Raw genomic sequence first — 20,095 nt, 5'->3', positions numbered from 1 at the left:
TTAGAAAACTACAGATGCCACTGTGCATTTTAGCCCAGTTACATTTTATTCAGCATTTCTAGCATTTGCGGTGTTGTTTTATTTCTCTATCTAATTGTTCCTTCCCCTAGGAAAGCAATACATTCTCAGTAGGACATTCATTTCACCTTGTGATTTCTTCAAGGCTACAGTCAGATAGGTTGCCGGCAAAAGTGGTACGATGTATCTCCAACATTCACAGAAACATACACAATCATACGCGGGGACCATTTCTTAGAATGTCAACTGTTTTATTATAAAAACTCTTCTTTGTCCCATACACGTAAGTTGGGAGATTCCAGCCAGATGACCATGACTGCATGCTGATTGCCTCGCTACAGCTGCTTGCTTAGATGGCCGAACCCTGACTTGCATGGGGATGGTGTCTTCCTAGACTACAGGCTTCTTTACTCAGGTATGAGGGATAATGCTTTCCCAGGGGGAAAGCTGAAGGGCGGATTAGGCTTATTATGCTGTGCTCGAACATAGCATAGGTAGGAGAACTATGGGCCAGATGCATGAAACTTTTTTGCATTCTCAAACGGTGCGAATCGCAAAATTTGGCTGTTTGCGAATGCAAAAACATGGTCTGCAATGCATGAAAGGTATTCGCAGACCAAAAATAAGAAATCGCAAACATTTTGATTTTTTGCGTTGCAACCTGTTTTTGCGAGTCGCATTTTGCGATTCAGTATTTCCAGTAGGAAATTGCGAGACGCAAAATGCGATTCACAAAATGCAAGTCACAATTCGATGCACCAAAAAATCGCAAATTGGGATTTTTCGCAGAATGGCATTTTGCACGTGCAAAATACCACTAAGTGAAACCAGGTGGTAACCAGGTGCAAGCTATATAAAGGGGCCCAGAATGCCTCAGACTTTTTTCAACAATGGCTGCACTCTACGTTATGGCGAGGAGGATGAGGATCTTGGCAGGTTTGAGGAGAGAGAGGAGGAGACAGGAGCGCATTTTCAGAGTGCGCATTACACTTTTTGACCAGACTGAAGAGGAAATATTTGAGAGGTATAGGTTGAACTCAGCCATGATACTTGATCTGATAGCTGAGCTACAACCCATACTGCAGCGCAGAACACATATGACTCATAGTATCCCCACCCATGTGCAGGTATTATGATCCCTCCACCTACTTGCCTCAGGGAGCTATCAAGGGGTCATAGCAGGAGCTGGAGGGGTCTCACAGAGTACCCTCTCTAGATTTTTCAATGCATTTATTAACGCCATGCTGAGCAGGATACACCAGTACATCAGATTCCCCTACACCCCACAGGAAATACAGCAGACAAAAATAGATTTTTACCAGATAGCACAGTTCCCCCATGTCCTAGATGCCATAGATGGGACACATGTTGCAATCTGTCCACCATCAGCCACAGAGTATGTGTACCGCAACCGTAAATACCAACATTCCATGAACATAGCGGCATTCACACAAGACTGCTAGCTGGGGAGTTTGGAGAAGGATATCTACTAGGTATTGTCCATCTGTACACTGGCGCATTGATGGCGTGCTGATGTCAGATGGCTGAGTTACTCAATTATACCCTCGGTCCCTTCCAGGAGACAGTGCCTACGCAGTGCGCACCTACATGATGACGCCTTACCTAAATCCTACTACACCTGCTGAACGGAGATACAATGCAGCACACAGGGCGACCCGCAACGTGGTGGAGCGCACATTTGGAGTCGCTTTCGGTGCCTCAACAAATGTGGAGGGGCACTACAGTACAGCCCAGAGACCACATGTAGAAAAGTGGCTACTTGTGCAATCTTGCACAATATAGCTACCACCAGGGGCATACCTGTAGAAATATGTGATTCTGAATCTGATGAGGATGATGATCCCATACCACCCCTATAGCCAGCAGACAGGACCAGTGTAGCAGAGGGAAGGCAAAGGTGTGCTGACATCACACACAACCATTTCAGATGTAAGTATGAACAACACAAATCCACTGACAAATGTACCTGTAGTGAGTTAATTTATTACCTTAATGTCAGGTAATGTTAGTCCAACAAATACCAACAAAAGTGATTTTAACAAAAAACAAAAGAAGTCCACAGTAAAGCACTGTTCCTTTATAGTGTACTCATTACCCCACCGGCCACCACAGTCACTTCTTGCGCCCACGCACGCCACTCGGGTGCCCAGTTGCCTCACTGGCACCTCGATTGTCTGCCTCTGTGGCAGTGCTGTGCCTTGCACTGCGTTGTCTGGTGTCCATTGCGGGCACAGCTAGGCTGCTGAGGCTGGATGTGTCCTCTGTGTCCCCCAGTCCAAGCTTGCTCGGTGTGGCTGACCTGTTTCCCATGATGTTGTCAATCACATTTGTGATTTGGACTAGTCCGTGAGCCACATCCCTTCTGCTGTGTGCTGCCTCCACCTGTGCAGCCACTGCACGACGTGAAATTTGGGAGGTGGAATTAGCCAGCCTAGTGACAGAGCGACAAAATCCCCTGAATATGTTCATGAAAAGTCGCTCCTGCCTGCGGTGGCTCACCCTGTCATGGCGCAGCTCCTAACATAGTTCCCGCACAGCAGAAGTGAGCTCCCTTGTGTCCTGCGATGCCTGGACCTGTCCCTCATGCAGCTGTTCAATATTTGCATTCAGGCACTCCAGCTGGCGATGCAGGCCCCCCATGTTGGCATTATGTTGCTGCATCTGTTTTTGTAATGCATTGATCTTTTTATTCTGCAGGTGCTGCTGCTGCAACATGGCCGATTCCAGGCCACCAAAGAAGGAGGTTCCCTCACCTGCCTCATACGCCTGTGCACCTGCATTTGTAGCCATCCTGCTGGGTGCTGTGGTCTGCTGCGAACTGGGCTCCTGCATCTGGGAGCATCGGCCAGTTGGGGATGGTGTATGTGGGGCTTCCTGCTGCTCATCAGAGTCCAGAATGAGCTCTGGCAGTGGCAGTGCCCTGGGCCTGCGTCGGAGTGGCAATGGTCAGAGACCCACTCGTGTTGGAGTCTGAAGCTGGATGGGTGTCAGTCTCCCCTAAGCTGGCACATGCTGTGGCTGCTGGGCCTGGCCCACCTGCAACGACAATATGAGGCATGTCAGTTATGTTTGTTACAATTACGGTCACACAATGGTAATAAAGGTACAGGTACTTCTCTTCACTGTGTTGTGGGTTTTGTGTTCTTCTGGGTGTCGCTCTACTTAATTACATTCTATGTGCTACTTTCAGCTCTGGGTTGTGGACTGCCACTCCCATAATGCATTGTTGTGCTGCTTCTAAGATGTGGAATGGACTACTTCTCACAATGTTTTACATTACTTGCTAATTCCTAAGGGGCTTTTGTGCATACACATATGGGGTTACAATTCAATATTGCACTTACCTTTGCTGGTACTTGGTGTGCCGGAGGTGTCTATCTCTGTGACCCCACTGACTGCTTCAGGGAGGAGTGTGGACTCCACTAGGTCCTCTAATGGGGTGGAGGGTGACTCTGTGGGTGGGCCGCCTCCTGTGCTCCTGGCCTCCTGCAGTCGTCTTGCCACCCTCTCCTTGGCACGGGACCGCAGGTCGTACCACCTCTTCTTAATTTCTTCTACCGAGCGCTGTGCCACTCCAACAGCGCAGATCTTTGTTTGTATGTCTGCCCAGAGTCTCCTTTTCTCACTCTCAGGCACCTTGAGTGAGCTTTTGCCAAAAAGCCGGTCATGGCTCCTGACCACCTCCTCTGTCAGCACCTCCAGCTCTTGCTCGCTAAATTTGAGCTTACGCTTTCTTTCTCCCTTCTCCTTTCCTTGGGCTGAGGTGTCCATGGTTGTTCTGGTGTGCTGCCTCCTTCAGAGTGTTGCTCAGTGTGGCTGGGCTGACTCTCTCTGGATGCTGGTTTGGGTGTGGCACCTGAAACTGCCTGGGATGACTCACTTCCTGCATGTGATGTCATCAGGCTCCTCCAGGTGTGCTTTCTCGCAATTTCTCGCAATTTGCGATTTTCAATTAACGAATCGCAATTAGCGAAAATGCAACTTGCGATTCGGTAAATCGGCCTTGCAAACCACAAATAGCGATTTTTAAGAAATCGCTAATTCCGAATCGCAATTATGATACGTGGCCTATTGCGACTCGGAAATAGCGATTTCTTAAAACTCGCTATTTGCGATTCGCAAAGCCATTTCTTCATACATATGACCCAAAATCTCACTCCTAGTAACAGTATGGTGGGACTGTTTTTGTGTTTCACTCTCCTTGTCACCTTCTTGCTTTTATTGTGTTTTATCATCCTACTTATTGCAATACATACCATTTTATTTAAGATAGTTACTTCAAAAAACCCTTGTTGCACTATATTCTGCCTCTGTTGTCTTTGCCTGTGTGATACCAATGTAACTGAGAGAAAGGGATGAGATCTGATCGACCACGATTGCACTGAGGAGTCTTCCTTGTCATTCGCCCGGTTCCCAGAATCATCCCTGCTCTTGGGCTAGTTAGCCAGAAAACCCAGATTAGGGGACAGGCGTTACATGGTGTGGTATTGTACTTAGTACCCCACAACCTATGCGATTCTGCCACCCAAATCCAGTAGCCTCATTAGCATAATGAGGACCTATGCAACATGGCACCGCCAACGTTTGGTCAGGCTCTAATTTTCGGATCCTCCTAAGTATCTCTGTCTCACTAAAGGCTAAAACACTAAACACTTATTGGCAAATAGCCTAATGACCCAGGGGGGTCCAGTCACATTTGTTGTTGAGGCCCATCCAGCCTACAGAACAGAAATGTTCCATTCTTGGGACACTTTTCCAGCAGCTGATGGGAACACAAATACATTTCATCACTATGCACCTGCAAAAATACCTGCACAATACAGAGCTTATGCATATTTAGAAATACCTTTAGCTTATCAAGACCATAATAACTGGCTTGATGGTGCCGTACCACATTCAATATTACACATTAGGATAGGCCCTCTGAGAAACTATGGCCCGACCTGGCCTTTACTGGCCACATATACACCACACACTTATGCAGCAACCTTAGCAGTAGCCAGGGCCGCCACTTATATATAGAGATCATTGGAATATATCTATATAAAACAAGACCAAATATGATAAAAAGCCACCATACAGTAATAAATATATGAATTCAGCAAGATTTACTCTAAAATACAGTTCCTTGAAGTCGATAGCTCCACTTGGGGTTATCAGGGAGTCGTGATAAACAAAACCAACTATTCAGGCCAGCCGGAGCGTTGCAGGCTAGCTACAGTGTAGGGAAGACTCGCAAACAGTACCTTTGGAATTGCAGAGCGTCGTGATCCTTGCGGTGAACTCCAGAGAACTGTGTCGGTTTCAGAGTTGGTGCAGGAGCCGTCTGGCCCTGGAAGTCACACGCCTTGTGAATCGAACTCCAGGCTGATGAAGACAGGAGCGCTGACGTGGATGGCGTCAGGGCTGCGGTGCGAAGCAGGACGAGGCGATGTGCGGTGCCTACAGGTCACGGTGCAGGCAGTGGCTCAATGACAGTGTCCAGCGGCGTCAGTGAGACCAGGGCTGCGGTGTGAAACGGGGAGGTAAAGTGCAGTGTCACCAGGTCACGGTGTAGGCAGTGGCGTTGTTGCTGAAGCGCTGTCGTCGGTGGGCCCAAGCCAGCGGTGTGGGACGTGACTGTGGTTTGTGACCCTCACGAGTGGTGTCCGCAGGTCACTGTGCAGGCACGATGCCTGGTGATGACACTGGAGTCGATGGTGCTGATGACGGTGGACCAGGGCTGCGGGACGGGACGGTGCTTTGTGTACCTCAGGAGCGGTGTCCACAGACCACAGTTCAGGCAGCAGCGCTGGTGTCAGCAGGAGCAGCGGCATCGGGGATGCCCAGGATACGGTTTGAGCAAGCGATGCCGGAGTGCGGGGCCCACAGGTCCTGATGTGAGCCTCGGCTCATGGAGTCGTCCGAGGACGGCATCGGTGAGACCAGGGTTGCGGTGCGAAGCAGGGCAATGCGACTCTGTGCGGCGTCAGAAGGTCATGGTGCAGGCCAGCAGCCTCGTTGGCGGAGGCGCAGTGGTTTCTCTTCTTGAACAGCACAAAACACACAATTCCCAGTGCTGCAGGTCCAGGAAACTGAAATATTTGGTGTCCCTGAGACATCCAACAGGAGGCAAGCCCTTGGAGAACTTTCTCAAGGAGGACACACAGCAAATTTCACTCTTTTCATGCAGAAGCAGCAACTGCAGGCCAGTCCAGCAAAGCAACACAGGAAAGGGACAGTACTCCTTCAGCTCTTCTTTTTGGCAGAGGTTCCTCTTGATTCCTGAAAGATTCTAAAAGTATGGGGTTTTGGGTCTTCTTATACCCGGTTCTGCTTTTGAAGATGGCAAACTTCAAAGCAAAGTTTCAAGTGTTTGCAGGATCCTTCCTTGTCCAGGCCATTCCCCAGACGCACACCAGGGGGTTGGAGACTACATTGTGTGAGGGCAGGCACAGTCCATTCAGGTGTAAGCGACCACTCCTCCCTCCACTGTAGCTCAGATGGCCCATTAGGATATGCAGGCTACACCCCAGGCCCCTTTGTGGCACTGTTGGGAATTCACAACAGCCCAACTGTCAAACTAACCCAGACGGGGAATCCACAAACAGGCAGTCACAGAATGGTTTAAGCAAGAAAATGCCTACTTTCCGAAAGTGGCATTTTCCAACTCATAATCTAATTACCAACTTCACAAAAAGATGTATTTTTCAATTGTGAGTTCATAGACTCCAAACTCCATATTTCTATCTGCCCTCAAAGGGAATCTGAGCTTCAAAGTTATTTAAAGGCAGCCCCCATGTTGACCTATGAGGGAGATAGGCCTTGCAACAGTGAAACCCGAATTGGGCAGTAATTCACTGTTAGGGCAAGTACAACACACCAGTACATGTCCTACCTTTTAAATACACTGCATCCTGCCCATGGACCAGGGGGCTGCCTAGGGCTTACCTCCTGGGTGCCTTACATGTACCAAAAGGGAAGGTTTGGTCGAATTAGCAGTTAAAAACTACACACACACACACACACACACACAAACACCACACACACACACACACACTGCGGTAGCAGGTCTGAGCCACATTTACAGGGCTACTTATGTAGGTGGTACAATCACTGCTGCAGGCCCACTAGTAGCATTTGATTTACAGGCCCTTTGCACCTCTGGTGCACTTTACCAGGGACTTACCAATAAATCAAATATGCCATTTATGGATAAACCAATCAACAGAACTATCCACCTAGGTTGCACTTGCACTTTAGCACTGATCAGCAGTGGTAAAGTCCACAGAGACAATAAACCAGCAAAGACAGAGTCCAGTAAAACATAAAAACAGGAGGTCAGAATGCAAAAAGACAGGGGACACACGCCAAAAAGCTGCCAGGTCTAACAGTTCCCACAGTAGATAACTGTAACACATGATCCACAGTATTTGCCACTCTCTATACTGTAGCACACGGTACACTAGCACGTGCCAATTTTCTGTAGGTGTTAAAACAAATTCAAGATGAATGTGGGGCTGCCCCAGCCCTGGATTTGGAGATGCAATTAATGGGCAACTTTGCCACCGTGTCTTCAATTATATTAAGTAACCTTAAAGGGCCAGCAGTTGCACTAGCAGTGCGCATTCGGCTCTGGGACATTCACGTACAGGACCAAGAACGTGAGCTGCCAAAGATTATCTCTGAGGCCTACTCTAGAATTGGTTGAGATAGTTTGGGGGCTAGACCAATTAAACCACAATTTCAAGGTAGATCTAAGAAAGATGCTACTAAGCAAGCACTTGAAGGGCCAAAAAAATGCTGGGTCAAAAAAACAACAAACATCTAAAAAAGAATGGGGAGAATCACTGCATTCGGAGACCCCTCAGAATGAATATAATCTTAGAAATGGAGATAATATAAAAACACCTGACAGATATTAATATACTGATGCATCCCAATCTCGTTCCTTTCAGGACTCACCGGAAAAACGCAGTGAGAGGTGAGCGGTCAGAGCAGCGTACAGAGTACGTGAAGCTGATAAAGGACTCACAACGCTCGTCTGAAGTTCTTGTTAAGAAAAAAAGAGAAACTTCCCCAGAAAAAACTAGTTTAAAAAGAAAAAGGTGGCAGCAGTTCCAATAGGATATGCCACTCAGGAAGAGGGCTTTACTGAAGAACAGGAAGTGGGCACTGGCACTGCGAGACAGTGCAGCAGAGGTCACAATAGTTCGGCGGGATCTTCAAGAGCATCTGGTGGTGAAAGCAACTAATGACTTCTTACAAGTTGAGATTGCGGACATGTGTGTCTCCACGCCCAACATGGTGCATAAAGTAGACAGTTAGAGGGAGACATCGAACGTACAATCGACGCTATCTTTTGGGACCGTGCCAACACTATTTATATTTTATTGGCCGAAAAAGATTGGCCACCAGAATTTGTCCATGACCTCCTGTAGGAAGTTGGTACTGAATATACTATCTCAAAGTGAGAGATAGTGTGTACAGAGTCCAACGGTTCCCCTTAGAGGTTGATAGTGGCAAAATTAGATAATACTAATGCTCTATTTTGTGGTAGTGTGGTCAAGCAGTAGGCTTATCAGAAGGTAGTGTTAAGCATTTGTTGTACACAGACAGGCAATAAATTAGAACACAGACTTAAATACAGGCCAATAGGTTTTTATATAGATAAATATTATTTTCTTAATTTATTTTAGAACCACAATATTCAGAATTTAGGTAAGTACATAAATTATAAGGTACTTCACACAGGTAAGTATGGAACTTTGAATTAAAACAGTAGTATACACAGTTTTGGCAAAAATGGCAAGCTATTTTAAAAGAGGACACTACAAAAATCAACAGTTCCTGAGGGAGTTAAGTATTGGTTAGTTTCTCAGGTAAGTAAAGCACTTACAAGTTCAGTCTCCTGGACATAGGCAGCCCACTCTTGGGGGGTCAAGGCAACCCCAAACCCTCAGCACCGGCAACACAGGGCCGGTCAGGTGCAGAGGTCAAAGGAAGGCCCAAATAACATAGGCGCCTATGAAGAACAGGGGTGCTCCGGTTCCAGTCTGCTAGCAGGTAAGTCCCTGCGTCCTCGGGGAGCAGACCAGGGGAGTTTTGTAGAGCACTGGGGGGGTCACAAACAGGCACACAAAATACACCCTCAGCGGTACAGGGGTGGCCAGGTGCAGTGTGCAAAGTAGGTGTCTGCTTTTGTATTGAAATCAATGGAGGGGCCCGGGGGTCACGCTCCTGATGCAGGCAGGGCACAGGGGGGCTTCTCAGGCCAGCCACTGACTGGGCTAGGATGAGGGCCACCTGCTGGTCACTCTTGCACTGGTAGGTGGTTCCTCTCGGACCTGGGGGCTGCGGGTGCAGTGCTTGGTCCAGGCATCGGGTTCCTTTGTTACCAGGCAGTCGCGGTCAGGCGGAGACTCTGGATCCTCTCTGCAGGCGTCGCTGTGGGGGTGCAGGGAGGTCGACTCTGGGTGTCCACGTGGTTGGAGTCACCTGGGAGTCCTCTCTGTAGTGTTGGTTGTCCTGAACTCGAGCTGGTGGCATCGGCTGAAGGGTGTGAAGACTCACGCTTCCAGAGTGAGGCGGGAGTCTCTTTAAAGTTGGTTTTGCGTTGCTGTTTTTGGACAGAGCAGCTGTCCTCGGGAGGTTCTTGGTTCTTTAGGTGCAGGTCAGTCCTCTGAGTCCTCAGAGGTCGCTGGTCCCACAGGATGCGTCGCTGTGCAGGTTCTTTGAGTCTGGATATAGGCCAGTAGGGCTGGGGCCATGTCAGTTGTTGTCTCCGTCGTCTCAGCGGGGTTTTCAGGTTAGCAGTCCTTCTTCTTTCTTCAGGTTGCAGGAATCTGAGTTCCTGGGTTCAAGGTCACCACTAAGTACTCAATTTAGGGGGGTGTTTAGGTCTGGGGAGCAGTAGCCAATGGTTACTGCCCTGGAGGGTGGCTACACCCTCTTTGTGCCTCCTCCCTGTGGGGAGTGGGGCACATTCCTAATCCTATTGGGGGGAATCCTCCAAAACAAGATGGAGGATCTTCCAAGGAGGGGGGTCACTCCTGTTTTTCTCATTATCTCCCCAGACTTGCCACCAAACGTGGGGGCTGTGTCCGGAGGGGCGGGCATCCCCACTAGCTGGAGTGCCCTGGGGCATTGTAACACGAAGCTTGAGCCTTTGTGGTTCACTGCTAAGTGTTACACTTTCTGCAGGGGGAGGTGTGAATCACCTCCACCCAGTTCAGGCTTTGTTTCTGGCCCCAGAGAGCACAAAGGCTCTCACCCAGAAACCCGTCTCAGTGGCAGGCTGGCACAGATCAGTCAGTCTTGCACTGAAGGATTGGGTAAAATACAGGAGGCATCTCTAAGATGCCCTCTGTGTGCATTGTTTAATAAATCCAGCACTGGCATCAGTGTGGGTTTATTATTCTGAGAAGTTTGATACCAAACTTCCCAGTGTTCAGTGTAGCCATTGTGGAACTGTGGAGTTCGTTTTGACAAACACATAGACCATATACTTAATATGGCCACACTGTACTTACAATGTCTAAGAATAGACTTAGACACTGCAGGGGCATATTATTCATGCAGCTATGCCCTCACCTGTGGTGTAGTGCACCCTGCCTTAGGGGCTTTAAGGCCTGCTAGAGGGGTGACTTACCTATGCCACAGGCAGTATTTTGTGTGCATGGCATCCTGAAGGGGATGCCATGTCGACTTTGCCTTTTTCTCCCCACTAACACACACAATCTGCAATGGCAGTGTGCATGTGTTAGGTGAGGGGTCCCTTAGGGTGGTACAACACAAGCTGCAGCCCTTAGGGACCTTCCCTGGTCACAGGGCCCTTGGTACCACTGGTACCTTTTACAAGGGACTTATCTGTGTGCCAGGGGTGTGCCAATTGTGGAAACAATGGTACTTTTTTAGTGAAAGAACACTGGTGCTGGGGCCTGGTTAGCAGGATTCCAGCACACTCTCAAGTCAGCATCAATATCAGGCAAAAAGTGGGTGATAACTGTAACAGGAAGCCATTCTCCTACATCTCCCTTATAGAAAAGAAGCTATTGAAAACTCCATCTAGCCCCTTGTTTCCAGAAAGCTCGTTGAAATACACACCATTGATTGGGCAGTGGCACAGGCACCTGCGTTATACTGCAATCACATAGGTTGGGATAAAGATTCCCCCTATCATGTAATACCAATTAAATCCCAACCCCAACCTCAATATCCAATAAAGCATGAAGCTAAAGCACATGTGAGGGAATCCTCAAACAAGTGGAGTTACAGGATGTAATTGAACCCTGTGTTTCACCAATGAACAATCCAATGTCTCCTGTCTCTAAACCCGACCATTAATATAGAATAGTTTTAGAATTTTTGCAATATGAACTTGAATATCCAGTTCCAGCAAACACATTGCATATTGAAGATCAGACAATTTTGTACACTGATGGTTCTGCCCAACCAGCTATAGGCACCAAACATCAATATTCCGTTGCTTGCGCAGTCATGAGCAGATACATGAAAGATGGCAAGTTCCATCCACAACATACTTACAAGCTGACCCTAGGGACTGCACTGCACACCCTGCAGAGCTCAAGGCTCTGGTGATGGCACTGAAACATATATATCCTGAGCAGATGACGCTGACTGTCTGATGCATATTATTGTGTCCAGTCCTTCAATTAATATCTGCATTACTGGCGCCAGAATGGATTCACAGATTAAAAAGGACACACTATTAAACACAGACTTCTGTGGGGAAAGTAGCGGATTTGAAAGAAACAGTACCTAACATCCATGTTGTACATAGACTAGGACATCAGCGTGTTGGAATACACATTGCAGGCAACACCTTGGCTTATGATGCAGCCAAATCATTTTGGAACAAAATCGGATGACGAAACACTGGCAGCTGTGCAAGCATATCATGCCTCAATACAGCCCTAGCAGTGATACCAGGGGTAGGAAATCGTGTGATTCCCAATAAAGACCAAAGATCAGAATTGATTAAAGCAGCGCATGAGGGAGTTGCTTCTGCCCAGGCTGGTGTGCCGCCTACAATTTCATTGTTACAAACACATTACTGGTGGCTAGGTCTCTATAAACACACCAAGCAGTATGTCCTTTGTTGTGACATCTGGCAGCATTAAAACAATCCATCGTCAAACGCCCACCGCAGACACCCCTCCTAATATCCAACAGACCATTACAATGTGTGTACTTGGATCATAGTGGTCCCCTCACACCTGACAGTGCATATAAATACATTCTTAGTTGCTGTTGATTCATGCTCCAGATTTCTATGGGTTTGGCCACAATGATCGGCGTACGCTCAAACTGTTATTAAAGATTTGCATGTCTTTATCAGCACATATGCTGTTACGGCTTTCCACTCAGACCATGGCCCTGCTTTTGCCTCAAGGGCTTTCAGGGACACCATGGCTTCGTTAGGGGTCAAACTGCATTACTCGTCTCCACTTCAGCCCAAAAGAAATAGTGTTGTGGAGTGATGAAACAGAGATCTGAAGTAATTCTTAACAGCCAGAGTATTAGGCATGGGGCGTAGTTGGCTTACAACACACCTATATGGGGTCCAGATCCACAGAGCACTTAACTAGCTGCCTAGAAGGCCCTGTATGTTCCAGACCTTGATGGTCCTGGCGTGGAGGCGGCAGATACACCTTTTGACATAAATGGACGTGTCACTGTCTTGTAGGTCTCTCAACAGTTCCGTCATGACAATGCATCTGCCAGGGCTGCCTCCTTGGGAATAAGGGATGTACCAGCAACATCTACTGGCTGGATTCCAAAACCTGGGGATCAAGTGCGTGAAAAGATTGCAGTGAGAAAGGAATTCGGTCCTTCTTATCGTGCACCGGTTCCAGTCCTGGGAAAACACTATAGTGTAGCCATTTTTAATATAGCTTCATGCACGTTAGTTTAACATACTAGGCCGTTGTGCACTTTGCCCTAGAAAAAATTTATTCAGCCTAGTACTGTTATTTTACAATAACCAGTTTTACGGTCTTGTTTTAATTTCCTTCTATCACACTGTTTAGCTTAGTTCAGCACTGTGTTCTCAAATAATGCATTCTTGATCGCCCTGTGCTTCAGTCAAGGCTACAGCCTGGTACATTGCCGGTAAACGTGGTAGAAGTTTAGCCTCCAGTATTCGTAGAAAATACACATCCTTACTTAGGGACATTTTCTTAGAACATCTGCGTGTCAGTTATAAAAACACTTCCTATTCCTAGTACACGTCAGAGGTAGATTCCGGCCAGGAACCTACAACTAGATGCTGACTGCCCCGTTGTAGATGCTGATGCAGATTACAGGCCTTTGCTCAGGTATGAGGGTTGATGTCCTCCCAGGGGAACCTGAAAGGCAGGCTTAGAGCTTCACATGCTGTGCTCGAAATAAAACTTAGAGAGAACATAATCTAGCGGCACTATGATAGCTTTATTCTTGTGCTTCACTCTCATTGTTACTATTTTAATCCTACTGTGTTGTGTAGTTCTGGTTATTGCAGCTCACGCTTTGCTATTTAAAATGCATTTGTTTTATTAACTTAAACTGCCTTTGTCATTTCTATGTGTGACCGTACTGTGTATGAGAGAACCGGTTGTGACCTGAGTGACCACGACTTCCCTGGGAAGTGCTAAGATGTCATGTGCTCGGCTGCCCAATTGTCTCTTCCCTTTGGGAGAGATGAGGCACTGCTAGTTAGCTGGCGCAAATCCCGGATTTAGAGTGACAAGGGTCCTTCACTGTGGGTCAGACTTAGTCCCCTACACTGTGAACGATCTTGCCACTCAAAATCCAGTAGTCTCATTAGGATAATGAAAGCCTACGCCACATGGCGCCGCCAACGTTTGGTCAGGCTCTAATTTTTGTGTCCACCGGTGTATCTCGGTCTCATATAATATAATAACCCCTCGGTTCCGTATACGGAGACGTCCGTGGTACTGAGGATTTCTACCACCGCCGTATAGGTCACCCTATTTCCCAGCGGGTGGTTGTTCAAGCTTGAACCTTAAAAGGAAAAAAGACCCTGTCTTGGTGTCCCTTCTCTGAACCTTTAGTGCTTTATAATGGCAAATTCCAAGGCTGTACAAATAGCTCTTAATACGAGACAACCACTTACGACATATTTATTAGCACATGGACTTACAGCACAGGGAGGTCCAGTCACATTTGTGGTGGACGCTCACGCAGCCTATAGAACAGAACTGTTCTATTCTTGGGTCACATTTCCAGCAGTTGATGGGAACACAAATACATTTCATACATATACAGTTGCGAATGCGCCAGGGCAGTACAGGGCGTACGCATACTTAGAGATACCTCTATCTTATCAAGAACATAATAATTGGCTTGATGGCGCCCTACCCCATACAATATTACCAGTAAGGTTAGGTCCACTAAGTAATGAAGGTCCTACCTGGCCTTTATTGGCCACATATACACCTCATCCTGCGGTTGCGAACATGGCGGTGGCTGAGGTTCGATGCTTATATACTGAATTAACAGCAATATATAGACAATTAGTACAATTTGTGATGCAGACACTAAATACGAACCCAGCACGTCCTGCTCCAGCACAACCACATGCAGTGACACCAGGTATAAATCCAGTGACTGTACACTCTATAATGGGTAAAGTCCCAGCAAAACGAGAGGAGACTCCGTTTTGGCTGGCTCAAAAAATTAATACGCTGGAGGCGGTATTTCCCCATACGGGACCTCAGGATAAACATAGAATATTAACTATGTGCTTGCCCTTTGGGATGGTTCCTACAGTTGGACACTGTAATACATGGGGCACGGTATTTGCCGCAGTACACCGACACTAGCCAACCTACCGGAAGTGCTTAAACAAATTCAAGATGAATACGGGGCTGCCCCGGCCTTAGATTTAGGAATGCAACTGATGGGCAACTTTGCCACAGTTTCTTCAATTATCCTAAGTAATCTTAAAGGGGAAGCAGTTGCAGTGCGCATGCGTCTTCGTGACGTTCCGCAACAAGATCAGGAGCGGGAACTGCCTAAAATAATAGCGGAAACATATTCCAGTATCGGTCGAGATAGTCTTGGTGCCAGACCACAAAAACCTAAATTTCAGGGTAAAATTAATAAAGACAATACAAAACAACAACCTGAGGGTAATAAGAAGCGCTCGGAGAAAAAACGACAAACACCTAAAAAAGAAAGGGGGGAATCTCCACGTACGGAGACCCCACAGAATAGGTATAATCTCAGAAATAGAGAGAATATAAAAACGCCTGATAGATATCAATATACTGATACACGCCAATCTCGTTCCTTTCAGGACTCATCGGAAACGAGAAATGAGAGAGGTGGGCGATCAGAGCGGAGAACAGAGTACGTGAAACCGAGACAGGAATCACAATGCTCTTCGGAGGTTTCTGTTAAAAAGGAAGAGAAACCAGTACAACAAAAACAACAGAACAAGAACTGGGCTCTAGCACTGCTAGACAGCGCGGCAGAGGTCACAATAGTTTGCCGGAATCTTCTAGAGCATCTGGAGGTGAAAGCAACTGATTACTTTATACAAGTAGAAACAGCAGATATGCTTGTCTCCAAACCCGATAGGGTGTATAGAGTAACTCTGCAATTGGAAGGAGACATTGAACGCACCATCCACGCAATCTTCTGGGATCGTGTAGTTAAAATGTATGACATTTTGCAGGCCGAACAAGATTGGCCGCTTGATTTGGTCCGCACCCGGCCTGCTGGGGAGGAAGTTATTAAACCTTCTTTTTCGCCCCTTGTTCCTGAGGAACTCGCTGAGTCCTATTCTATTGAATGGGCTCTTGCACAGGCACCTTCGTTATATAGAAATCACGTAGGGTGGGACAGGGATTCTCCATACCATGTAATTCCCATTAAAGGTGAACCGCAGCCACAACCGCAGTATCCCATAAAACATGAAGCAAGGGCACCGGTGAGAGAAATACTTACGCAATTAGAATACCAGGGGCTGATTGAACCTTGTGTCTCACCGATGAATAATCCCTTATTCCCTGTAGCTAAACCGGACCATTCATATAGAATAGTCTTAGACTACAGACATTTAAATGGGCATACACGTACATATGCTATACAAAATGCGCATAGCACTGCACTAATAAGCAACATTGTGCGGAAAAAATATAAAACGACTTTGGATATCTCGAATGGATTCTTCTGCCAGACTATAGCACCTGAAAGCAGAGATTTAACAAGCTTTAGCACACTAGGCTCCCAGAAAAATTCTGTCATTTGCCTCAAGGGTATAAGAACATCCCAGGACTGTTTTCAGCTCGTGTGACTGCTATCTTACACGAGATAGACCCTGAAGCGCTGTCATATGTGGACGATATATATCTCACGGATGACAAGATACTACAACATTTAAGACGGGTAGCCCGCATCGTTGTAGGGTTTGCCAAACTCGGCTACAAATTTAACTTTAAAAAATCAAAGATTGCCTTCCTCAGCGTCCTGTTCCTGGGATATGAGCTGTCAAATGAAGGGAAGAGCCTAGCGCCACAATTTTAGAAAAATGTGCACAATTGCAACCACCAAATATAATTAGAAAATTACAATCATTGTTGGGCTTTCTAAATTTTGGCAGAACATACATTCCTGATTATGCTACACGCATAAAACCTTTATATGAATTAATACGTCCTGATTTTTCAAGTACATTTTGGACAATTGAACATACACATACTCTTCGAGAGTTACAGGCAGATATGGTAGCAGCAAAACATTTACACACACGGGACAATAGGACGCATTTGGTCATCAGGGTGATACCTGGGGCCATTGGGTTTACTTATGTCACATTTAATGAAGGTGAGACAGTCCCGATTGCATACAAGTCACACTTGTGTTCCGCTGCTGAACAACGCTTTGCACCCACAGAGACAATTCTCATTGCTATACAGATGGCTGTTATTAAAGAAAGACCTCTTGCTCAAGTGAAACGCATTATTGTTGTTTCTCCTATTCCGGCCCTGGAGGCTGTTACAAAGGCTAGCGCCCGAACGCAAAAGCACTTCACCCACGATGGATACAATGGGCTACGTCCTTAACAGCCACTGATGTAGACTACATTTTTGACCCAAAGTTACAAACTCAGGAATTTTTACAATATGAAGTTGAATATCCAGTTCCCACTGACACATTGCCTATTGATCGATATCAAGTAGTCATGGACACCGATGGCTCTGCGCAACCAGCGATTGGAACACAACATCAACATTCTGCTGCATGTGCGGTTGTGAGCGGCTGTATGGAGGGGGAGAAATTCTGTCCCCAACATACCTATACACAGACCTTAGGGGATTGTACAGCATAATTGGCTGAGCTAAAAGCTCTACTAATGGCACTAGAACATACAGATCCGATACAGTTCACACTGATTGTTTGTGATTCTTATTATTGCGTCCAGTCTTTTAATGAATATCTGCATTACTGGCGCTTGAATGGGTTCAGAGATTCGAAAGGCAACACCATAAAACACAGACTACTGTGGGGGAAGGGAGCAAACCTGAAAGAGACGCTACCCAAAATCCATGTTGTGCATACACTTGGACACCAGCGCGTTGGAATACACGTAGCTGGAAACACTTTGGCTGATGAAGCCGCAAAGTCAGCAGTTGCAGGTGCCACTGTAGCTGCAGTGACTCGTTCGAGTTCCAAACCAGACACAGACATTATGGCTGCCATAAAAGCTACGGTTGATGGTTCGACTTATCATAAAGGATTTCCTAATAAATATCAATACTTGATGGGAAGTATGCTGAACGCTGAAGTTAAAATTCCAGGCGTAGGTGTACGCGACATCCCCAATAAAGATGTAAGATCACAATTGATTAAAGCAGCACATGAGGGGGGGGCATCTGCACATGCTGGTGTGGCTGCTACAATTTCACTCTTGCAGGCCCGTTATTGGTGGCCTGGTCTCTATAAAGAGACTAAGCAGTATGTCCTTTGTTGTGACATCTGTCAACAAATTAACGATTCCACAGCTAAGCGCCCACCGCAGATGCCCCTCTTATTCTCAGACAGACCATTACAATGTGTGTACCTGGATCATTGCGGTCCATTAACACCGGATAGTGCATACAAATATATAATAGTCGCTGTTGATTCCTGCTCCAGATTTGTGTGGGTGTGGCCACAACGCTCAGCTGACGCTCGGACTGTTATTAAAGATTTGCGAGTCTTTGTCGGTACATATGCAGTTGCGGCGTTCCATTCGGACCAGGGCCCTGCTTTTGCCTCAAGGGCATTCAGGGACACCATGGCTTCGTTGGGGGTCCAGCTCCAGTACTCGTCTCCATTTCATCCCGAGGGAAATTCTGTCGTGGAGAGATTAAACCGCGATTTAAAGCAATCCTTAACAGCCAGAGTCTTAGGTACGAGTCGTAGTTGGCTAACCCACCTGTATGGAGTTCAGAGAGCACTAAATAACCTGCCTAGAAGGTCCCTGGGGGGTCTTACTTCATATGAGTGCCTGTCTGGAACACAAATGTTTGTTCCGGATCTTGATGGTCCTGGTGTGGAGGCGGCGGAAACAACTTTTAACATAAATGATCGTGTCACTGTTTTACAGGAATTACAGCAGTTCCGTGAAGATAACTCTTCTAAAAGTGCTGCCTCCACAGGAATCAAGGATGTGCCAGTAACACCTACCGGCTGGATTCCCAGGGCTGGGGATCTTGTGCGTGAAAAGGTTGCAGCGAAAAAAGAATTTGGCCCTTCTTATCGTGCACCAGTCCCTGTGTTGGGGATACACGGAACCAGAACTGTTATTCTACCCCCGTTGCCCGGTGCCAAAGGAAATCGCTTTGTTTCTATTTGACAATGTCAAGTTACAACATGTGGCCGATTCTACACAGCCGACCAAGAGAACGTCCAGTAGTTCCCGAATCCCTCTTACTACTGGAGAAGAAGTTCTGCTTCAAGTTGTCTATACCAACACTGTTGCCTCTCCGAGCTTGGGGAGGGTGGATGATGATCTCGCATTAGTTCCACTAACAACGAGCAACTTAGAAACATTTGATCAAGTCACCATGACTACAAACGTGACGGATGGTGCTGTTTACAGTGTACCACCCCAGGAAACACCGACTCCTCCATTGACAATGGCAACACCTTTTGCACGAACTGCCTCTGGTTACTTTGCCGACAACAACAATGGTCTATCGGACTTGTTTGCCTCTTCGACTGCTGACCTGACAGGTCCACGTAAGCTGATACATTGGCTTAAAGATACATATTTATTTTTTCCGTGGAACTATCTGTGGCTTTTATTGACTGTCCTTGCATTTTTTCTTTGGATTGGGTTTGTCATTACCTTTTTTCTGTTAATACATGGGCATTTTCTTCCCGAGAGATCAGCGGTTGAACAGGTGGAGGAGGTATTGAAACCACATTTTTCATCACATAAAGTTCAAAGAGACTTGTCCTTTGTGAATATTTCTGCAGTGCCAATTCCAGATGGGATTGTGTGGGATAAAGTAATGTTTGATATATACGGTCCCACTGAAATAATTCAAATACTGTATGTGCTAAAGTTATCCATGAATGATATAGTCATACCAGGCATTGTATCTGATGATTGGGATGTGAAAACAGTTGACTCAATGATGACAGAATTCAATATTATACTATCTATGAAAATGAGGATGTTTACCAGTTTAAGGACAATTATGGTGACATGTTTTGCTATAATTATTATGGGCACCACTTCATACATAAAGCGAGCAGTCCAAAAACGATATTTGATTATAAGCAATGGGAACATTGCCCAACTCCCCCGCAAGGGAGTTCAAAAACTTATTTTGAAAAATGTACGTATTTTTCTGGGCATCATCAAAGAAATGCTGAGTCATATTATTTTAAGATAACTCCAACTATGGATAAACAAATGTTGTTGACCAACACGAAATTTATATATTCGGACTCCTTTGTTTCACGGTTATCAATTGAAGGTTATGAATATTGGTCAAAAAATTTTGATTTGAAAAGTGTTTGGGGAACAAAAAATTGGCTAACCAAGGGTAGAGAA

This window comes from Pleurodeles waltl, chromosome 2_1 (assembly GCF_031143425.1).
Source record: "Pleurodeles waltl isolate 20211129_DDA chromosome 2_1, aPleWal1.hap1.20221129, whole genome shotgun sequence".
Lineage (NCBI taxonomy): Eukaryota > Metazoa > Chordata > Amphibia > Caudata > Salamandridae > Pleurodeles > Pleurodeles waltl.
The sequence above is the reverse complement of the archived record's forward strand: the minus strand, read 5'-3'. Positions refer to the sequence as shown.